A 6,299-nucleotide genomic window follows, 5' to 3' on the forward strand; every position below is an offset into this window, starting at 1 on the left:
AGGTTTGAGAATTTGTTGCACTAAGTCACCCAAATTGCCACGTGAGAGGCAGGACCATGTACAGCATTCTCAGACCAGGTGTAAACACCTCCAAGGCCAAAGAAATGCATCATGTTGACATCAGCCTGGGACCTGAGAACCTTGAGAATCAGTTACACTTGTCTATCAGGGATCAAATGCAAGAAACCAGGAGACATCTTGTAAATTCAGCTGATGATCCCTAGGATTTAGTTTTTGTCCTAATTGATTAGACTGAATGCAGATGTTCCAACAACACATGAAAGATGTGTCCTTGCCTAGAGCAATCATGAGAATTCTAATTAACTTTATGGGGTGATAATACATAATTCATGGGAATATCCTAGAGAAACTGAAGTCTTGATGAATGTAAATATCTGCATCAGCTTTCTGAATGAATGGGCTAGAAATATTTATGGGGCTGGAGATGTAGAAATCAGCTATTCTCAACATCCTGGATAGATTTTCCATAAACTGTAGGATTAATAAGGCTAAGACTGCAAAAACTTGTAGAGGTAGCATATATACACATTCCTCCCTCTGATCTAGGTAAATACATAAATCTGGGACCCTGGTGTGAGAAAGTATCATTTAAAGTCTTTACTATATGCTAGGAGAAGGAAATGGCAGCCCACTCCAGTACTCTTGCCTGGAAAATTCCATGGATGGAGGAGCCTGGTAGGCTACATTCCATGGTGTCACAAAGAGTCGGACATGACTGAGCAATTTCACTTTCTTTCTTTCTATAGTTCCTTTTGGAGAAGGAAATGGCAACCCACTCCAGTGTTCTTGCCTGAAGAATCCCATGGATGGAGGGGCCTGGTGGGCTGCAGTCTATGGGGTTGCAAAGAGTTGGATACGACTAAGCAATTAACACACATATACACACACTATATGCTATGATCTTTAAAATAATAAAAGTAATAAAAGCAGGGGGAAAGGCAGTCTGTACGTGTTCATATGAGCACATATATATCTGAATTAAATACTTGGCTTTATTGTCATGTGAGGTTTTTATTATGGTCACATGAATGGAAAAGAGCAGAGTGCAGTCTAAAGTCCCCTCCCAGCTATCTCCTTTCCTTGTGCTAAACTTATGTCCCTGTTGGTTGGTGTACTTAGAAGGGAAACAAGTGAGTGGTCTAACTGATGCTTCTAGGGCGTCAGTATTTCAGAGAAGGCTTAAAAGGAGAAGAGAGATGCCCAGTGTATGCTAAGAAACTGATTAAGCCAGGTAAGTGTAAAAAGAAAATTTTTCATGTAGAAAAAGGGTAGTGTTGGAGAGAGAGAGAGAGAGTATATGTGTGTCTGAAGAATCTGAGAAAGGTCAATAGAGACAGCAAAGAATCTAAGCAAAATAAATTTAGCATCTTCAACTCTCATGATTTGTCCATCTTTGTTCTAGTTGGAAAGCCTTGAGGACTCTTCTAGAAAAGCTGTAATCCTCTCCAGCCTTAGATATTAGGCTTTTATCTTGCTGTCTCTGGTCCTGAATTTATCTAGTTCTATCCTAGCTGGTTCTAGATCCTCTGCATGTTACTTGCACTATCTCTACATCCCTTGGTTTTCTTTCCATCACTGTCTAGCCAGCAGAGACATTTATTCTTTGTCAGATGAGAACAAGGTGAGTCTCTTTTCACCTGCACTCCCTCACCTGAACTCAATCATTCATCCAAAACCAATGCAAGAATTCATTCAAGCAAACCTTCTAAAGGTCTGAAATCTTTCCAACACCTTCCAGCTTCTCATCCCTCCTTTGGGAAGGAAGATGGGATGAGAGCAGGTCTGTGGTCAGGTGGAGCGTCCCTCACTCCCACGTGCTGGTGCTGTCGGATGAGGTTACCTCACTCACAGCACAGGACCCAGGAGAGAAGCTCCTCCTCATCCCAACCCTTCCTTGATCTCCCACCTTGGGTCAACCCAGACAGCAATCTTCCCTTGACTCCCCAGGGGATGCTGGAGGTCAGCTTTCCTGAGGAAAATGGACCTGAGTTGTGATTTTTGTTTGTTTACAGGAAAGAAGCGAAGAAAAACTTTGTTTTCTATATAGGAGTCAACTAAGAAGTCTCTGGGTTTCCATTTTTCACATCTTACATTATGATTAAATTATTCCGTATCACTTCAGCTGCTCTTCTAATCGGCATGCTAACTTTGTCTTATCAACGCATCTCTCAGCAGCCTGGAGGAAGTGGTAAGTTTGAAAAATGAGTGAAGTGGTATTTATAATACTAGACTTCTGCATGTTGCCAAGAAAAGATGTGAACAGTGTTTTAATGTATGTGAAGAAAGTAACTTCCATGGACCATATCTGATAAACTCGCTCTATCATTTCATCATTCAGTTCAGTTCAGTCTCTCAGTCGTGTCCTACTCTCTGCAACCCCATGGACTGCAGCACGCCAGGCCTCCCTGTTCATCACCAACTCCCGGAGTTTCCTCAAACTCATGTCCATCGAGTCAGTGATGCCATCCCACCATCTCATCCTCTGTTGTCCCCTTCTCCTCCTGCCTTCAATCTTTCCCAGCATCATCATTCAGTGGGTCACATAAAATCTGTGTTAACTCTGGGATCAACAGTGCTAAAGACATCAGATTATATTTTCCAGAATCTGAAGGGTCCACAAACTCTAATGGAGAAAGAATGATTAAATAAATAAAAGACTTAGGGAAAGGAAAGCTTTGTGAGATGTAGCAATTATTTTACTTTCAAATACATAATGAACTATCTAGTTAGATCAACAGTCAACTGATGGAATTACTCAGGCAGAATTAAGACTAATCTGTATGAATTCTTTTTTAAGTCCACAGTAATTTTTTTTTTCTTTCACATTTATTAAGATGTAATAGCACTGTATAAGTTTAAGGCATATGGCATCTTTTGCCTTTCATTTATCATGAAATGATTATCATAATAATTTTAATAAACATTCTCATCTCATATAAATACATATTCATAAAATAGAAAAAATTCCTTGTGATGAGACCTCTTAAGATTTGTTCTCTTAACCATGTTCATCTATAATGTAAAGCAGTGTTAATTACCTCTGTCATGTTGTTTATTATTTAGCAGTTATTCATCTTATAGCTGAAAGTTTGGTGCTGGGAAAACTGGACAGCTGCATATAAAAGAATGAAATTAGAACATTTTCTCACACTATATATACAAAAATATATTCAAAACAGATTAAAGACCTTAATGTAAGACCAAAAACCATAAAACTCCAGAAGAATACATAGACAGTACACTCTTTGACATGTCTTAGCAATATTTTTTAGAACTTTCTCCTCAAGCAAGGGAAACAAAAGAAAAATAAACAAATGGAACCTAATTAAGCTTAAAAGTTTTTGTACAAAAGGAAACAACCTACTGAATGGAAAAAATATTTGCAAATGATATGACCAAAATGGGTTAATATTCAAAATAAATAAACAGTTCATATAACTCAATATAAAAAAATAAACCTGATTTATGAAAGGGCAGAAGAACTGAATAGAAGACGTTTTTCGCAAAGAGAATATACAGATGAGAAACAGGCCTTAGTATCCTTTTTAAAAAAATTTCTCAGGCATCTTGCTTAAAGTCTTCTCACTCATTTTCTATTTTACTTATTGGAGTCTTCTTTTCTTAATTAATCTTGTCTGGCTAAGTGAAAGAAAGTGAAATTAAACTCACTCAGTCGCATCTGACTCTTTGTGACCCAAGGGAATTCTCTAGGCCAGAATATTGGAGTTCAGTTCAGTTGCTCAGTAGTGTCCTACTTTTTGTGACCCCATGAATCACAGCATGCCAGGACCATCACCAACTCCCGGAGTTCACTCAAACTCACATCCATCGAATCAGTGATGCCATGCAGTCATCTCATCCTCGGTCGTCCCCTTCTCCTCCTGCCCCCAATCCCTCTCAGCAAAGGAGTTTTTTCCAATGAGTTAACTCCTCACATAAGGTGGCCAAAGTACTAGACTTTCAGCTTCGGCATCATTCCCTCCAAAGAAATCCCAGGGCTGATCTCCTTCAGAATAGACTGGTTGGATCTCCTTGCAGACCAAGGGACTCTCAAGAGTCTTCTCCAACACCACAGTTCAAAAGCATCAATTCTTCAGCACTCAGCTTTCTTCACAGTCCAACTCTAACATTCATACATGACTACTGGAAAAACCATAGCCTTGACTAGACGGACCTTTGTTGGCAAAGTAATGTCTCTGCTTTTTAATATGCTATCAACGTTGGTTATAACTTTCCTTCCAAGGAGTAAGCATCTTTTAATTTCATGGCTGCACTCACCATCTGCAGTGACTTTGGAGCCCCAAAAAATAAAGTCTGACACTGTTTCCACTGTTTCCCCATCTATTTCCCATGAAGTGATGGGACCGGATGCCATGACCTTCATTTTCTGAACGTTGAGCTTTAAGCCAACTTTTTCACTCTCCTCTTTTACTTTCATCAAGAGGCTTTTTAGTTCCTCTTCACTTTCTGCCATAAGGGTAGTGTCATCTGCATATCTGAGGTTATTGATATTTCTCCCGGCAATCTTGATTCCAGCTTGTGTTCTTCCAGTCCAGCGTTTCTCATGATGTACTCTGCATAGAAGTTAAATAAGCAGGGTGACAATATACAGCCTTGACGTACTCCTTTCCCTATTTGGAACCAGTCTGTTGTTCCATGTCCAGTTCTAACTGTTGCTTCCTGACCTGCATACAGGTTGCTCAAGAGGTAGGTCAGGTGGTCTGGGATTCCCATCTCTTTCAGAATTGTCCACAGTTTATTGTGATCCACACAGTCAAAGGCTTTGGCATAGTCAATAAAGCAGAAATAGATGTTTTTCTGGAACTCTCTTCCTTTTTCCATAACCCACCACATATTGGCAATTTGATCTCTTGTTCCTCTGCCTTTTCTAAAACCAGCTTGAACATCTGGAAGTTCATGGTTCACGTATTGCTGCAGCCTGGCTTGGAGAATTTTGAGCATTACTTTACTAGCGTGTGAGATGAGTGCAATTGTGTGGTAGTTTGAGCATTCTTTGGCATTACCTTTCTTAAATTAAATTATTTGATTTTTTTTACTTTTGTAGATATTTTTAGCATAGTCTTTTTTAACTATCGACTGAGTGACTAACACTTTCATTTTCTTTCCATTTTATTTGCCTGCAAGGCAGAAGATCAGGGTTCGATCCCTGAGTCGGGAAGATCCCCTGGAAAAGAGAATAGCAACCCACTCCAGTGTTCTTGCCTTGATGATCCCAAGGACAAGAAGAGCTTGATGGGCTACACTCCATGGGGTTGCAAAGAGTTGGACCTGACTGAGCGACTAACATTTTCACTTTCTTTTATAACTATGAACTCCCTCTTAGTACTGCTTAGACATAGATATAATAATAATCCTCAGTCAAATTCTAGCATGTCCTAAAACTATACACTATGACCAAATGGGATTTACCCCTGGGATACAAGGTTGTTTCTACATATACAGATCAATCAATGTGATACAACATAACAGAATGTAATATTTAAAACAAAAAGATAACCTCAATAAATGCAGAAAAAGCATTTGACAAAATTCCACATCCATTCAGACTTTAAAAAAAAAAAGAAAAATTCCAAACAAAATAGATATAGAAGGAACTAACACAATAAAGACCATATGTGAAAAGCCCACAGCTAGCATTATAATTAATAGGGAAAAGCTTCTTCTTAAAGATCCTGAAAAAGGCAAGCATGCCCACTCTCTCCCTTTTATTTAACATAGTCATGAAAGTACTAGCAAGAGCAATTACACATGAAAAAGGTAAAGCTCTCCAAGTCACAACGGAAAAGTAAAATTCTTTCTATTCCCAAATTGCATATTCTACATGTAGAAAACCATAGACTTCACCAAAACCTTCTAGAACTCATAAATGAATTATATAAATATTCAAGATAAAAAAAAACACAAAAATCAGTACCATTTCTTTACAATAACAGCAAAGTATAGAAAGAAGAAATCAAGAAAACAATCCTATACATTTAACCAAGGAGATAAAATATCTATATGCTGAAAACTACAAAGTATTGATGAAAGAAATTTAAGAAGACACAAATAAGTGGAAAAAGTATCTTATGTACATGGATTGGAAGAATTAATAGTGTAAAATGGTCATATTACCCAGAGTAATCCAAAGACTCAATGAAATGCCTATTAAAATCTCAATGGCATTTTACATAGAAATAGAAAAATCAATGCTAAAATTTGTATGAAACCAGAAGACATCAAAGAGCCATAGCAATCTAGAGCAAGAATAAAATGGA

At 38.2% G+C, this 6,299-nt stretch overlaps 1 long non-coding RNA gene across 1 annotated transcript in view; it reads left to right on the forward strand.

Moving 5' to 3' along the window:
- The first annotated feature begins 1,116 nt into the window (after window positions 1–1,116).
- LOC120870600 overlaps window positions 1,117–6,299 on the forward strand; it is a 13,057-nt gene continuing 7,874 nt past the window's right edge. The window contains exons 1-2 of the long non-coding RNA XR_005722817.1: window positions 1,117–1,252; window positions 2,034–2,209. This is a non-coding gene — a long non-coding RNA (uncharacterized LOC120870600). The remainder of the gene's footprint in view (window positions 1,253–2,033; window positions 2,210–6,299) is intronic.

The sequence above is a fragment of the Oryx dammah genome, unplaced genomic scaffold (assembly GCF_014754425.2).
Source record: "Oryx dammah isolate SB20612 unplaced genomic scaffold, SCBI_Odam_1.1 HiC_scaffold_11, whole genome shotgun sequence".
Lineage (NCBI taxonomy): Eukaryota > Metazoa > Chordata > Mammalia > Artiodactyla > Bovidae > Oryx > Oryx dammah.